The sequence below is a fragment of the Macrotis lagotis genome, chromosome 1 (genome assembly GCF_037893015.1).
Source record: "Macrotis lagotis isolate mMagLag1 chromosome 1, bilby.v1.9.chrom.fasta, whole genome shotgun sequence".
Taxonomy (NCBI): Eukaryota; Metazoa; Chordata; class Mammalia; order Peramelemorphia; family Peramelidae; genus Macrotis; species Macrotis lagotis.
In genome coordinates, this window is record NC_133658.1 from 564,161,977 (window position 1) to 564,178,813 (window position 16,837).

At 38.9% G+C, this 16,837-nt stretch overlaps 1 protein-coding gene across 5 annotated transcripts in view; it reads left to right on the forward strand.

Annotated features, from left to right (window-relative positions):
• Window positions 1–4,354: 4,354 nt before the first annotated feature.
• Window positions 4,355–16,837, forward strand: part of BOC (BOC cell adhesion associated, oncogene regulated) — a 101,640-nt gene continuing 89,157 nt past the window's right edge. For 3 of the 5 annotated variants that reach the window (XM_074214526.1, XM_074214522.1, XM_074214525.1), the window contains exons 1-2: window positions 4,355–4,839; window positions 10,573–10,664. The gene's annotated coding sequence lies outside the window, so the exon portion shown is untranslated. Of the gene's footprint in view, window positions 4,840–9,071; window positions 9,165–10,572; window positions 10,665–16,837 lie in introns of all 5 variants that reach the window. The other 2 variants (XM_074214523.1, XM_074214524.1) reach the window with 2 other exon arrangements.

The window sequence follows — 16,837 nt, forward strand, 5'->3', positions numbered from 1 at the left end:
CACTAATTTATTCTGAGACGGTGAGCTACATTTTCTTTTCTTTTCTTTTCCCCCAATTTTTCCTGGTTACATATAATTTGGGAAATTAGCTGTGGAAGAAAAGCAGCCAAGTGGCTCAGAGGATAGAACACTGGGTCTGGAGCCAGGAAAACTTGAGTTCAAATTCAGCCTCAGACACTTATTAACTGGATACCCTGGGCATCAGTTCCATTTGCCTCAATCCAATGGAGAAGGAACTGGCAAGTCATTCCAGTATCCTTCCCAAAAAATTTCCATGGACAGTATTTAACATGGCTGAACACCAACAACACACATACTTAGTGGGGTTAGAACGGAAAGCTACCTATATTCAACTGATGTCTCAGGGCCTTCCCTACAATTCAGCATATTCCCCCCAACAATCAAGGCACAGAGGACAGTACAACTATTCTGGACATTGTTCAGAGTTGTGATACACAGCCCAGGCATGAACAACTGAGGACAAAGACAAGGGAATCCTGGACCAAATGTGTTCTGGACTAAGAGTCTTTTACATTGAGAATCACTTCCTTTGCAGTTTTTTAGTTACTACTATCACTTTTACTCATGAGAAGGGTTAATAGAAAGAGCAAGAACATTCCCTCCAAATTTAAGAACAGATAGATAGATGGGGGGATAATTGGACATATAGAAGTGGGAAGATAGAGATATAATTAGAGATAGGTATCGATAGGGAGAGACAGAAAGAGATAGATGTGAATAGTTAGACAAATAGACAAACAGAAAGATAAAATAGACAGATAGGAAGAATGATAAATGATTGAAATGATCTTAGCAACTCTCCTCTCTCTAAGATCTAACCATATGGCTCCTCTGTTGAAAAGATTTCCTTCACTGACTGTTGCCTGTAGAATAAAGGATAAACTCCTCAGCTTGGCTGTTTAAGACCCTCAACAATTTCAGTTTCCAGCCTTCCTTCACACCCCTCTTCTTTATGCTCCCTATCAGTCAAAAGACTCATTCTCAAATACTGTTCTGAATTTTTCTGCTTTCACAGATTCACACATTTAGGCCAAGCTCAGAACTAGGTGTTAGTTACCAGTATGGGAACAAAAGGGTCTTTTCCCTGAGGGCTCCCTTCTCATCCCTGTCTAGTCCATTCAGTTCAGGAAACATTTACTAATCACCTACTGTGTTCAAAGAACTGTTGAAATACTTCAAGTCCTTCAAGGTCAAGTTCAGCTGTTTCCAGTTCCATGAAGCCAAGTAATTTATTCTCCCTCTTTAAATTTTCTTATAGAATTTTATTAGACATTTCCTCTTCTCTATCATGTTCTATTTTATAGCCAAGAAACAATGAGAATATTTTCCTAGTACATGCTCTATCTATAAGGTCCATCCTTGTTTACTCACACATCTGCACCCTTATCCTCATCTTGATTAGATTATAACACCAAGATCTTGTAGGGCAAGATCTGAATAGTTTTTAATTTTTGTATGCATAGTGTTTTTTGCATAGTAGAGCACTAGTATATGTTAGTTGAAGTATATTAAAGAGAGAAGTTTGGTTGATTGATCTTAATTCCTAAATAAATGTACTTGAGAGAACACTGTTCAGGGAGAGAAAAAAAAATGCTTTGGAATCTGAGGACCTGGGTTCAAATCCTGTTTTGCTACTTATTATCTAAGAGATCTTGAACAAGTCACTTAAGCTTTTTGGTCCTCTTTTCTAATCAGTTAAAGAAATAGACTCTAATGCCCCTCCCAGTTCTATATGCATGTATGATCCTGTGTTTTTCATTTGGGTGCAAACTTAAACTGGCTAACTTTCCTCAAAAAGAAAATATAAAAGTGTTCAAAAGTGGAATGTAAGGAGAAAAAGAGTCTGAAAAAATCACTTCAGGTCACCAACTCTCAGTCTGGAATGTCCCCAGAGGTCTTCTGTTCTAGCCTTTACCAAGCAGAAATTGCCCAGGCAAGTGGGAATCCATTCTCTTCTTGAAGACCTCTAAGGATGGACCATTTATTCCATTTCCCAGTAATTCCTCAGTAATTCCCCAGTAATCTATAGACAGAGAAACAGGGGTGGGGGGAGGGGTCAATAGGGCTGAGAGCAGTGAAAACAAAATTTTCAAGTTCTTTCTGAGGATAAGTTAATACTATGTGGGCTATGTGGTTCAGTGATGAGTCAGGAAGATTTGAATTCAAATGTGATTTTAGATACTTATTAGCTTTGTGACCCTAGGCAAGTCCCTTAATCTTGTTTGCCTCAGTTTCCTCATCTGTAAAATGAGCTGGAGAAGGAAATGGCAAACCATTCTAGTATCTTTGCCAAGAAAACCCCAAATGGGATCACAAAGCTTTGGATAACACTGAAAAATAACAACAAAACAATTTTTTTAGTCAACTAAGTGGCACAGTGATAGAGTGCCAGATCCAGAGTCAGGATGATTCAGTTTCCTAAATTCAAATTCAGCTTCTGATACTTACTATCCATGTAACTCTGGGCAAGTCATTTAACCCTGTCTGCCTTAAAGTTGGAGAAAGAAATGCTAAACCGCTCCAGTGTCTTTGGCAAGAAAATCCCAAAAGAGGTCCAGAAAAGTCATATATGAGTAAAAAAATCACTCAACAACAACCATCTCTCTATCCATTTTTATGTCTCACTCTCAGTCTCAGAGATGTTCACAAACTGCTATATGCAATAACAAATATCCAGATAAACAAAACAAAGAAACCAGCATCTATCTGATTTGCCCAGATAATTAAAGAAAAATCATAATAATGTTAATAGTAGTACTTAATATTTTGATAATATTATTAATATTTAATAATAAATAATAACAGATAACATTGTTAATGATAATCTATAATATTATTGTAATAGTTAATAATATTTGCTTATCAATTTTATATTTTTAACAAAAACACTTTCATATCTTTGATTTAATTTGAGCCTTACAAGAATTCTGAAAAACATAGAGTGCTAACTTAGCACAACTATAAGACCCATAGAAGTATTTCTATCCAAAGTCCTAAAATTGGTCAATAGTAAAATCAGGTTTAGACATTTATTGTCATTTCTGACTCTCTTTTTACCTCAAGTGAATTCCTAATTAAGACAGAGGACATATGAAGCAGTTACAAGCAATAGCGTTTCCAATGTCCTTGTGAGTCAAAAAGACCTGAGTTCAAGTTCAGCTTCAGGTATTTATACCCATGAGACTTGGCATGTCACTTCAGCCCTGTCTGCCTCAGTTTCTTCAACAATAAATGATGATAACCTCACAGAATTGTTATTGGGATCAAATGAAATAATATTTGTAAAATCCTTTGAAAGCCTTATAGCAGTCTTATAGTTATATTAAATGTTAGCTATAATTACTAGTAGTTCCATTTCTGTTTCCAACTGCAAGATGTGTGACTTTTAGAAGGTCATTTCCTGTCACTTTCCTCATCTCAGAGGAGGAAACTGGATAAGATGATTTCCAAAGTCCAATGCTGGGCTAACATTCTATGATTTTACCCTAGAGAGGAGAGACCAATAAATAGAGCAGCTGACTATGGGATCATTTGGCTCCACAATGCTCTGAAACATTTCCTGTCTCAATATTTGGCTGGGATTAATCTAATATTTTTGAAAAAGAATAAAAGGGGGAGCTTCTTCAGAAATTGCCCCCTCCCCAAATCCTTCCTTTCCCTTTGCAACTGTTCTCTTATTCCCTGGATGATGAATTAGACCAGGTCAGGGAGCTTACACAGCTTTGGGCCTTTGCAGACTCCCCTCTCCTCAGGACGACTGGGTGGAAGGGAGAAAGGGCGGGATCAAGGAATCTCACCAATGATTTTCAATTATTATATTCGCTGATTTGGTTCTTTCTATTTCTGGTCACACACACCTCCCCCCCCCCCCCCCCAGCCCTTACAAACCCCCAGTAAGAATAGTAACTTTGAATCTAACTGATTAACCACAATTTTTACAAAGAGAAGAAAAGAGAGAAGTCAAAGAAAGATCTGAGAAGGAGTTGAAGAATTGGGGGAAAGGGTGAAAAAAAAGTAAATTGGGAGACAGGGAGCTGAAATACCCAAGATGAGGCTAAGAAGAGAATGGGGAATAGAAGGCAGAAGGAAAATGTGAGAAAGCCGAAGGTTGAAAGTAGTATTTAAGGAAGAAATTTAGGGGGGAAAACTATGGAAAGATTAAGGAAAGAAAGATTTACACAGTTAGATACTTTAGAGAAAAACTGACCAACTTTTTAGGACACCAGATTTTTTTTCCTTCAGTTTCCTTTCCAGGACTAATTTTTTTTTCTTTCCTCCTTTTTGCTCCTCCCCCTCTTCTTTGCCTCCTCCTCCTCCTCCTCCTTCTCGCGGGGGGAATGGGAGGCTCCAATGCAGGAGTAGCGAAAGAAGGAATTGTTTGAGAGTTCAGTCATCCAAAAAACCTCCTTCCATATGGAGGGTCCGGGTGCCCTCATCGCAATGCCTCTTTCCTTCTCCTCCTCCTCCGTCTCCTCCTCCTCCTCCCGCCGACACTGCCATCGCTTCTTCCTCCTCCTCCTCCTTTCCTGAATACCAAACCCATCACCCGACACACTTACACTTACACGCAAACCCTCCCTTGCTCACTTCCTACCAAACCATCCGGCCTGGAAATTCTCTGCTTCAGATTGCTTTTGCGGCTCCTGCGATTTTCTCTCTTGATTTGGTGTGATTGTGTGTGTGTGTGTGTGTGTGTGTGTGTGTGTGTGTTACTGTGTGCATGCATGTATGTATGTGTGTATTGGTGTATGTGTTGCCATCCCAGAGCGCTGGCCCTGGGTTCCAAGTTCCCACTTCTCTACACCGGCTGCATCAGAGGTGAGTAAAACAATCAAAAAGAAGTTTCTTATTAAGAAAAGAAGTCTGGTCTGGATGTTTTTTGTTGGTGGTTTGTTTTGCCCTGCCGGGGGTGAAGTGTAGGACGAGGGTCCTACGGGGGAGGGGGCTGTTGCTTGGAGAGAGAAGGACTTGATTCTGGTGAGGAGGAATGAGGTGGATTTCTGGTCTGGCCGAAGGCTGGGATCTGAGTCTGGGAAGTTTGCCGGCCGGGCCGCGGCCCCCGAGCTTTGTGTGGCTGGATGCGAGAGCCTGGGGCTCCGGGGACCCGGCAGAAAGTTTGACCGAGGGGAAAAGTCTGTCCGAGACCGCGCCGTGTCCTTGTGCCCAGAAGCCTGGGCTCTGCGTAAAGGCGCCGGCTGGAGGGCAGGGGCTGAGCAGCCTTCTTCCTATCGGGCTCTCCCCGGGGCTCCCCAGTGGTCAGCCGGCCGCTCGTTGATTCCAGTCCGCACTCCGGGGCCACGGAGGGCCTAGGGCTGGCTCTTCAGACCCTGCCGCTGCTTTCCCCCAACTTCCCCCAAGATATGCACCGATTCTCGGCTTCCCGGCTCCAGGCCGCTGGAGTCCCACTTAGCCTCAAAACTTTCCACTTGAGCCTCTGGCCGGAGAGAGGGTGGATTAAGGTCAAAATTCAAAGAAATTAGTTTAAAGAGAAAAGCAATGGCAAGGTAGGACCAGGAGGAAGAAGGGAAGAGGTGCTCAGGGTGTGTGGATTTGGGACCAGGATGGCACTGAAAGATGGGAGAAGGGTGCAGGTTTGGAGAGTGGAGAAAGGTTGGGCTGGAGACTGTGTGTGCATTCTGCTTTCTGCTAGTTTGGCTTTTCTAGGCTCCTGGTGGATGTTGTTTTGGTCCTTGAAAGAAGATCATGGAAGTGAACAAGTGGGAGAGGTGGAGAAGAGGGCACTGGGGAGGAGGGAGCAAAGAAGGAAACAGTTGCTATTTTGTTCGTGGAGAGCACTTATAGGTGCTTAACTTGTGGTCGTGCATATATATCTTTCCAAGACGATGGAGGAATTTGAGAAGTCAGTAAACCTGAGAATGAATATAAGGAGTGATCAATGTTTTTTTTATTTTAAGTAACATTAAGGAAAACAAGGACCCTTAAAGCATGCTGGCATTTTGATTAAGAATACTAAAATCACACATCAAACATTTACAAAAAGCAATTTGTCATGTGTTCACATTTGTTTTGTTCTTTGCACAAATCCCCAGTCCCACAACGTGTCCCAAAGTTACCTCTTTGAGCTTGAGAATGGATTTCCATTAAATTTATGTTGTTGATGAAGACTAATGTCCCTGGGTCCTCCCCAAGTTCTCAGTGTATTGAGGAGACCGCTTTATATCCAACATTTTGCCACCAGGGTAACTTTGTAAGCACTGGCTAATAAAGATAATTTTTTAAGTTCTTGCATGGTTTGGGGAGGAAGGAACTCCTAGTGTAGAAACTCCCTTCATCATCTGAAACTTGGTTTTCAGAGTTGCCTGGGCCACTTGTCAACCCCCATTCAGCTAATCTCTACTTCCATTAGAACTTGAACCCAGATCTATCCTAATTCCAGTACTGGCCCTTTATCTACTAGACCAACCTGCCTCTCTCTCTCTCTGTCTCTCTGTCTCTCTGTCTCTCTCTCTGTCTCTCTCTGTCTCTCTCTGTCTCTCTCTGTCTCTCTCTGTCTCTCTCTCTGTCTCTCTCTGTCTCTCTCTCTCTCTCTCTCTCTCTCTCTCTCTCTCTCTCTCTCTCTCTCTCTCTCTCTCTCTCTCTCTCTCTCTCTCCATGTCTTAACATTTCTGATTTACTTGGTGACTAGCCCTTAACTGCTCTACAATTCTCTCATGGCCTTTTGATCTTTCCATTTACAGCCAATAAATCAGTCTTCATTTCCAGTGGGCAGAAATTCATCAGCAAAAAAAAAAAACAAAAACCCAACCCAAAATAATGTCTTTTCTGGTTGGGGGAGGGGAACATCTTTAGGAGAAAAGCATCTTTTTTTTTTTTTTAGCAGCTAATGTTCTTTAAACTTAGCTGGCTTCAAAGTGACTCAGAGTAGATAAGTTTTCCAAAGTGTTTCTGAGGATTTCTAATTGGTTCTACAAAAATGAAAGAAAAGAAGGTTCCCATACAAATAATGGAGTTTCTTAGGATTAGCAATGATTCTTGTTAGGTGTGAGTAGAAGAAAGTTCTCCCAAATCCCTGAGTTTTAGAAGGGAGAATATGCAAATACATTATAATTTAAAAATCGGGGCTATTTCATTATAACCTTTATCTCCATTTCCAATTATTTCACTATCAAAAGTGAAACAGGCTGGGCCTTCAAAGAGATAGGGGTTGCCTTCATGACAATAATGAAAGGAAATGTGAGGTTTGATAACTAGGTCTCAAAAATCCCTATCTTTAAGGGGGGGGGGAAACACTGTAAAAGAGCTTTATGTAGCAAAACAAGAAAGAAACAAGCAAACAAACAAACAAAAAACTAACCAAAAACTCATTATCCATTTGTCCTAGGCTTTTCTATTGAGAACAGATACAGGTTGTCATTATAGTGAAAGATATTATAGGCTTGTGGTTACGGATGCAAAAAAAATTAGCTTTCCATTGGCTGAATTAGCTTAGTCTAGCAACATGGGAGATTTCATTGACTAATAGAAATGGGTGGCAACAGCTTCTTTAGTGATTTTTAAAGTGTTTTGGATCTCAACCCTTCAGCAACTTGTTTGTGGCCTGGATAACCCAAAAAATTAGTCAATAGGTGATTTTATTCATGAAATAATTCAGCTTACATCCCCACAAACACCACAGTGGTCAAGACAGGATGGCAAGAGGTGAGTCTGGTGGTCACAGCATCTACAGGATAGCAGGATAAGCAGAGTTCAAATCCCAAACAAGCTACTGATTCCAGGCAAGAAAGTCACTGTAGGGGCAGTTAGGTGGCACAGTGGATAGAGCACTGGCCTTGGAGTCAGGAGTACCTGAGTTCAAATCCAGCCTCAGACACTTAATAATTACCTGGCCTTGGGCAAGCCACTTAACCCCATTGCCTTGAATAATCTAAAAAAAAAAAGTCGCTGTGCCTCTCTTTGCCTCTCTAGCTAAAGGACTGGGATAATTTTTGTTAAGTGCTTACAGGCTTCAGATTGATAAAGTTACCCAAGTACAAAGTGCTATAACTGGATTACACAATTTGAGTTATCTTGAAAATATAGGTTTTTTAGTAATGTAACTCTCATCCTCCTTTATTGGATATATTAAGAAAAAGTTAAAATTAAAACAATCCTTGCTCAGAAGATGTCATTCCAGAATTTCATATTTTCTTCACAACTTTGTCCCATCTGCACTCATTTTCTTAACCCAGGGATGTTTTCTATTGATCATCATTTCTTTGACTACAATCTGGGTTGAGTCTTTTCTGTCTCAAATAAAAGTTTATCTCCCTGAGCTTCTTTGGGAAGCTGCTAATCCATGAAAACAAGCAGAGTATACCTAGGTTCCCACAGTCCAAAATATGTTATGTTTTTAAAACCAAAAATTCATAAACAATAGCTAAATATCCAATTAAAGTATAAAAGTTGTTTATTGTCCTGTTTCTTATGGGACTGGAAACTTAGAAGGCAAATTGAACCTCATTTATAGTACTAAGCTATTTTTCTATTCTTGGGAGCAATTCAAATCCTAAAAATTATTTGAATGAGTATTTTTCAAATTTATGGCACCAGATTAAATGTTTGGCATAGCATACACCTCAAGTATGAAATGATGTTTACAAACTGCTTTCATGATCAGGTGTTCAATCCTTGGAACCTTCTTGTATGATAATGTCAGGGAAGAGATGATGATGTTGAGTTCACTTGCAGTAAATTGGAAAAGAGTTGGAGTTCTCTCTTTGGAAGGACCTGATACACTATATAGCATGTGTTGGGAAACCTGACTTTGAGACCTGGCTCTTTGAACTCCCATTCACCCATGGTTAAGATGCTTGAACCATTGTATTCCTAAATTTCTTCTTCTGTAGAATGAGAATAATACATCTTTGGCTCCTCCCTCTCCCTTGTCCTGTCTCCCCATACCTAATCAGTCATCAATGCTTTTCCATTCTTTTTGTGTCACCTTCCTTACATCAGTCCCATCCTACCCATTCCTATCACTGTCACTGTAGTTTTAGGGTCTTCTCTGAACTACTGTAGTAGATTAATTCATCTTCTCTTCTACCCTTCAGATCAGTCCATCATCAGATTAACGTTCCTAAAAACTGTTTTCATCATGTCACTCGCCTATTGAAAACCCTTTGTGTTTCTTCATAGCCTACAAGGTAAATTTCCAGACTCCTTGACCTGGTATAAAAAAACCTTGCATGACCTGGTCTGACTTTCTCTAGGCCCCAGTTTCTCTAATATGAATCTTTTGCTTCAGGAAGACTGAAGATATGAAGTCATTATTCATATTTTTGCTTTTTTTCTTTTAGATTGTATTGTTCCTACAACTCAGTATGTTCTTTTACCTCTTCTCCACTTAAACCTAACCTTCAAGGACCAGCTTAGATCCCATCAATATTGTGAAGTCTTCTATCATCTCCCCAGCCCTTTGAGATTCCTGTTCTTTTCTCACCCTTTAGATGTTATCTAGTTTGATCACAGTTTATGGGACTAGCTTAGTCTGGCAGTAGGGAGTATGAGAGATTCCATTCCTTCTGTGAAATGGGTGGAAATACCTTTATGCTATTTTGAAAGGGTTTTTCCCCATATGCTGCAGACCTCATTCTTCAGCAACCGGTTCATGTCTTGCAAAGCATAAGGATTAATCAACAGGATATTTTACTTTTGAAATAACTGAGTCAACAGTCACATAGACATGACCTTGACTGCAGAGGACCTATGGGGAAACATGCCCCTTTCCCATTTAAAAGGTTGTCAAGAGATTATTCTTCTGGTCATAATATGTAATACTGAGATCAGATGAGTCTTATTTTTCTTGTAGTGCCCACAATTCCCTGACTTGCAGATAGTGGGCGCTCAATAGGTATTTGTTTGATAGGGATAATAGATGGAAAACAACTGCAAAAAAGAATGTCTCTGAAAAGGATTGCCTCATGATAAGTGTGTATGGGGAAGGTATATGATATGCCTTTATGGACTGCTCATCTAAATGGAAACAATGGTTTTCTTCATCAACTTTCAAACTGGATGTGTGGCCTTAATCATTTTTAAATGATATTTTATTTTTTCCAGTTACATATAATGATAATTTTTAACATTCATTTTTAAAAATCTGTTTATTTTTCCAAATATATATGTAAAGATCATTTTCAGCATTCATTTTTGTAAAGTTTTCTCCCTTTCACCTTTCCTCTTCCCATTCTAAGAGAGCAAGTTATCCAATATAGACGATATATAACATTCATTTTTTTTAAAAATCAGATTCTGAATTCCAAAATTTTCTCCCTTCCTTCTCCCTAAGACAAGTAAACCCCTAATCAAATATCAATTTCCCACCCTCATGCTTACAAAGCAAGAGAGCCAAGAAACTGGAAACTCAGGGACTCAGCAAGACCTTGGAGAAGTTTTTCCTCCTGTTTTATCATTTATAAAATGAAATTATATAAGATAACTCCAATTGAAGTTCATGGCTAAAGACCTTAAAATAACAAATGTCAGTTAAGTGTTTGATTATTACATTGTATGAAGAAAAGATGAGAGAACTTTCTCTTTCCTAAATTCCAGAACAAACTTTCTGGAGCCTGTGACCTTGACATTTTCTCATCATTCATACTGACAGTGAATAGACAAAAAGAAAGGGGGACAAAAGACAGCAGGTGAGTTTTTATTGTTGTTTGTTTGTTTTGTAATATCTATAACTAAATATCACTGAGCATTCGTGTGTTACAAGTTACAATATATCTTTCAAATGTGTAGCTAGTTCATTTTCCTGATTGGTCTCTTGTTTTTCCTTTTAAAAGTAAAGCATTTGCAAAAAAATGGCATCCTTGGAAAATAAGACTTTTAATACAGGGACTGAAAGAGTCAAGTTCTTGAGATTCTGTCCATAGTCCAGTTTAGTGCCTCTAATCTCTGCTTGTCAAAGCTCCAGAGATGCAGGTATGGCCTTTCTCCACTAGCAGAGTAATACCAAAGCTGCTGACCTCAATGTGCTGCTCTGGTGGGCCTTCAGTGACAGGAGTCAGTTGCTTTTGCCTGGTGTTGCTAAGAGCACCAGTGACACAGATTTATGTCTCAAGTCATGGTATTATATAGAGTGCCTGGTGGTATGACATATTATGCTGTGTTTATCTTGAAAATCCAGAGTAACTCCGGCTTTTTCCCATCTTCTGAAATGCAGTTTGTGGAATCATTTTTCTTTTCTTAATAGCTAATTTGGCTTTGTCATCAAAGGAAGCCTTTGATGTTTGGGATAGAGTAGTGGAGAAGAGGGAGAATAAGAGAGATATCATAGCAGAAACTCCAAATCCACTAGAAGAAAGTCCACTCAATGGAGATGTCAGAAAAAATGTTGAAGAAAACTTCCACATTCCTAGGAGTCAGCAAAAAGAAGTTGAACATTCTGGGCAGGGGGAAGATGAGTCTGGTTTGCATCAAGTAGCATGTCCTTGCTAGGGAGGTAACCAGAGAGGAATATTTTAGAGAAATGTTCTTTTCCCAGAATCCTTTGGCAACACTGAACAAGGCAGAGTAAGGATGAGATGAGTGTGTGGTTCACAGTCAATGAATAGAAATAAATGAATGGAATGAATAGAAAATTTATGTGTCCAGCACTAAGGTAGGGACTAGGAGGGTATACCTCAGGAACAGAAGGACAGATCTTGTTGCCTTCAAGCAAGAGTTCATTTTAGTTGAAGATACAAGACAAAGATACATGAAATAATTTCTCAGATTCTTCAATGGACTCATGATATGATACCATGCCTCATATGTAAGTCATCATCAGTAATATATTTACCCCCTACTTATATGTATTTTGCATCTTTCCATTGACCTTTTTGGGGTTTTTTTGTTTTTTTTACAAAACTATAGGGTCACACAATTAAGTAAGTATTAAATGTCTGAGGTCAAATTTGAACTCAGGTCCTCCTGATTCCAAGGCTGGTACTCTATCTACTGCACTACCTAGCTTCCCCTTCCATTGCCCTTTGACTATGAAACTATAAAATTTAAATATGTAAGATTAGTACAAATACTAAAAGAATCAAAATGAAAGACATGATTCAAAGAAAGTAGCAAAACTTGTCAAGGTCTGAATGATCTTTTATGTCTGACTTTATTAGTAGTAAACTTTACTCTCTCAAAAATTCTTTCTCCCTTATTTGGCAGTTCACCTCTTGGTCCCAAATTCAAGGTAACCTTGAACTTTTGGTGTATCAAAAATTGAAATGTCTTTCATTCAAGAGGTTTTCAGAATTAGGATTTTGATTAAATTTTTAAAGTCAAGAATGAGGATGACACAGACCTTTTGAACCTGGGTGACTGGAAGAAGTTCATGGTAGGGGCCCTTTTAATAATTTGTACAACTTAAAAATCTTGATAATGAAGTTTTGACTTTGAAAATTTTTAAACATGCAAAAAAAAAGTCAAGAGAACTTTTTTAGAATCCTGGTTTTGCCACTTGACAAGTTACCTCATTTCCCTGGGCCTCAGTTTCTTAATCTGTAAAATGAGGGGGTTAAACTAGATGGCTCTGAACTCTTCCAGTTCTAAATCCTATGGTTAAAAAAATTGCTTAAAAGGCAGCTAGGTGGCACAGTGTATAGAGCACCGGCCCTGGAGTCAGGAGTACCTGAGTTCAAATCTGACCTCAGACACTTAATAATTACCTAGCTGTGTGGCCTTGGGCAAGCCACTTAACCCTATTGCCTTGCAAAACCTAAAAAAATTGCTTAAGATTAGTCATCTCATCACTTTGTGTGTATAAAGAAAAAAAATTTTTCAAATACTATTATCTCATTTTCCAAGAAGTCATGGAAATGAAGTTATTATACGTTTCCTTTAGTGCCTCTAGTAAGCAGCACTTAAGTTTAAATTTAGAGATTCTACTGATAAATTTCCATATTAAATTTCTAGTTCTGTGTACTGATCCAAGGGTTAAAAGTATTTTTATCTATAAGATCACCTTAACTCTCTCCTTTTTGACAGAGTGACAGGTAAAGGGATATTTTGTGACCCACAGTCCTATGCCCTTTAGATAATCTGAGCTTGCTATATTCCTTTTCTATACAAAATTCTCATTGACTTTTCACTGAGAGAAATGGATTGTAAGATGACAGTTATTGGTTTCAACCTAACTAGCCTTCAGTTGACCACTCTATTCAACTCTAATCTACTTCTAAATTGGAGATATGTTGTGGTAACCCCAGGACTACTTACTACCTGTGATGCTGGGATTTTGGAATGCTGAATATCCCAAGTGACAATTTGGAGTACCCAAATGTCTTAGCTTCTGATTCTTAAATTTGCAGTTTGTTCTGCCTTTGTGTGAATAGTCTAATCTTGATGGAACATCAAATATTTTCATTTCTGTATTATAACATGAGATCAGGGTCAATACCTTCAACCTCTGTTGTGCTCCCTCAATCTCATCTGACTTAATTTAAATTTTTTTTTGTTTATACTTAAAAAAAATTGATGCCATTTACCAATACCCAGTGCCCAATAGAATCTTCCCTTGTAATGAAGTAGAGTTAAGCAAAACAACCCCCCCAAAAAATAACATATTGACAGTGTGTGACCACGTATACTTCACTACATGTTTATAATCCAACACCTCTTAAATGAATGAAGAGATATCCCATTCCAGGATATCCCAAGTGAAGTTTCCATTATAGTCTGAATTTATACATTTTCATAACTTGAGAATAATCAGATGTAATTTATAGATAATTGGGAGTGGGGTTGATTTATTCATTTTCTATTAAATTAAGCACTTCTCTTAATTATTTCACAAATCTCTTACACACACATACACACACACACACACACACACACACACACACACACACTCCCTCCTTTCCTCTTCTCCCCTTTGCTCCCCTTTTCTGTTCCATCTCTAATTGCTAATACTGTATAAAAATGAACTATCCTTATGATAGAGGATTTTTGTTATATAATAATTCAGCTTAATGCTTCACACACATATATACATAATGCTTAAAAACTGTTATAGCATAAGTAATTTTTTAATATGAATGGATGTTTTGTAAGCAGTGTATTACATAAGAAATTGCTCTAAAGTCACAGAACAGAGTTAGAGTTGTAGCCATACTTAAAATGATCAACATTAACAACCAATTCTTTAATTCCCTTAAGAGTTTAGTGTCTTCATCCAAAAAGGCAGAAAATGTGTGGGGGCCAGGTAAAATCCTCCACAGTCCTGCTCCTTTATTACATAGAATTCTATTGTATGATAGAGGCCTGAAGTTGGGTCTGGTCTCAGCCTCTGTGACGATGGCATCCTGCCAGGAGGTTTCCCTGGGTGGTCTTTGACGAAGGCAAAAAGGAGCCATGGGGGCATTAAGCGCTCCCATAAGGGAGAAAAGGATGTAGTCTCATATCTCTAAATAAGGTGACTTTCTACAGTTGGAAGTCTCTTGGTTTGGAGTTGGGTTTTTTTTTTCCTTCTGTTTCTTCTTGATGTCAGTCTTCTCACTTTGAAACTCTAGGGCTGCTACACCATGGTATACAAGTGAAAATAGTTGAACAGGTTCCTTGAAAGAGGTGTTATGATGTGGGGTTTATTTTTGTTCTTCATTTTTGTGGACTTTTCCATGAAGAGCCAATTTCTGTGATAATATTTTGTATTTATGTGATGCCTTCCTTCTAAGAGGGTGAAAGCAGTTTAGCAGCAGGCACCCTTCATCCTCACATCATTCATGACAGGAGGACTTATTATTCTCTATTGACAAGAAGAAAAGCCCACAGAGTGGTTAAATGTTTTGTCCAATTCATACCATGATTCAGTGGCAAAGCTAGGAGAGTAGACCCTCTAATCAGAATCTGAGCAGAGGAGGTGGGTGTGTTCAACTCAGTAAAGTTATTTATTAGTCAATAGAAGAAGCAGCTTGGAAAAAAATTACCTTGATGAAGGAGCAGCTGTGACAGCCAGGTTCATGTGACAAGAATTAGGTCTTCCTGTAGAAACATTCCAAGCTCAGTGGGAAGGAGAAAAGGGAGGAATGAGAGAGAGAGAGAGAGAGAGAGAGAGAGAGAGAGAGAGAGAGAGAGAGAGAGAGAGAGAGAGAAGAAAGGAAGGGAGGGAGGAAAGAGAAAGAAAGAAAAAAGAAAGACAAAGGAAGGGAGGGATGGAGGAAGGAAGGAAAGAAAGAAGGAAGGAAGGAATATCTTTATAGAAAGGTCAATTTTGAATTCAGGAAAACTGGGTTCAGGTCCTGTTTCTGACATGTACTGACCGTGTGACCCTGGGCAAGTCACTTACCTTCTCTTTATCCTAAACAATTCTTAAGACTCTTAAATTGTAGAAAAATTGGTGACCCTTATTGATAGAGATGGTTTTCTCATTTGAGATTTCCTTTACTAATAAAATCACAGGTCCAGTCCCCACCTGCTACTAGACCACTTTATCTGAATTTCAATAAATAATTGGGGGGGTAAGGTTAGGTGGAAGAGAACATTACAAAATGCAGCCCAACCATTAAAGTTTTTTATTTCACACAGAATAAAAAAGACTTTTTGTTAGATTTGAGAAGTTTGGGGTAGAATGGGAAGGGGGGTCAGAATTTAAATCTATAACATGAATTGGAATGTTTTAAATAGTTGTCCCATGTGTTTGCAAGATTTGGAAGTTGGGGTAGGGGACAAAACACCTAGGCTAGAAGGAAAGTTGCCTCCTGCCTCAGGGGGAGCCATTTTTCATCTGAACTAAGATCTAGTCCTAAAGTGTCATCCCAGCCTCTTCCCTAGCCCTACTCCAAATCCTGGGACTCAACAAGTATATTCAAGCAGAGTGGTAGAGCCAGAAGATGGGCTGAGTGGTGTTTGATCCAACAAATAGTTTCACTCATCAAAAGCAGAGCAGGCGATAAGAACAGTATCTCAGTATAAATCTCTTCCCACAGAGTATCACTTTGTATCAATGTTTTCCTGGCACTCACAAAAAAAAAAAAAAGAGCAACAGGAGAAAAAACTCCACAGATAGATAACTGCAGAGAAAAGAAATAACCCTTTCTGAATATGGAGATTTGACGTGAGAAGACATGGGGGGAAACTCTTGCCTCTTGCTGCAACATCTGGGAACCTAATGTAAGAGAAACCAAACCTTGGTTTTAACCCCAGCTGTGTGTCCTTGTCTAATTAAATAACCTTAAGTAAGTGCCAGTGCCTTCCTTTTCACATCTACAATGTACCACTTGCTCAAAGTACTTTAGAGAAACGTTGTGAGGATATAAGATAATAAAGGTAAAAGCTTCTGAGTTGAAAGTTTTTGTTTACTTTGGAAGCCTACAGACCCACTGTATTTGTGAAAACCTGAGATGAGCAAGGAGAAAAGAGTTGAGGAAATGGATCACATTTCCCTTGAGCAATACCTGGCATATCTCTGCCATCTGTTGGTTTGGTTTGGGTTTTTTAAGACCAGGGCTACCCATTGGAGGAGTTTGGGATCCTCTGCCAGAAATCCATCTGGATCAAATTCCTCATTCACTGTTTTTGAATTAATCCCTGGACTGACAAAGAGTGAATTATGACCAAAAGAAATGACAGACTGTCTATGAGAGGGATTATAACTAGGATCTTAAGGCCTTCAGCTACACTGAGAAGACAGAGGATGTAAGTAGTTTTAGGGTTAATGAACTTGAGAAAAGGAATGGAAAATGGAATCTGTTCCAGGGGTTAATAGCCTCCTGATCATTTAAGGGGCTAAGCAATATCCTTGGGGGTGGATGGGAACTCTGGCATAGATCCCAAAGAATTCAAAAAGAAGAAGAAATGGAGAATTAGGGAAGAAGATGGGGAATGAAGGAAA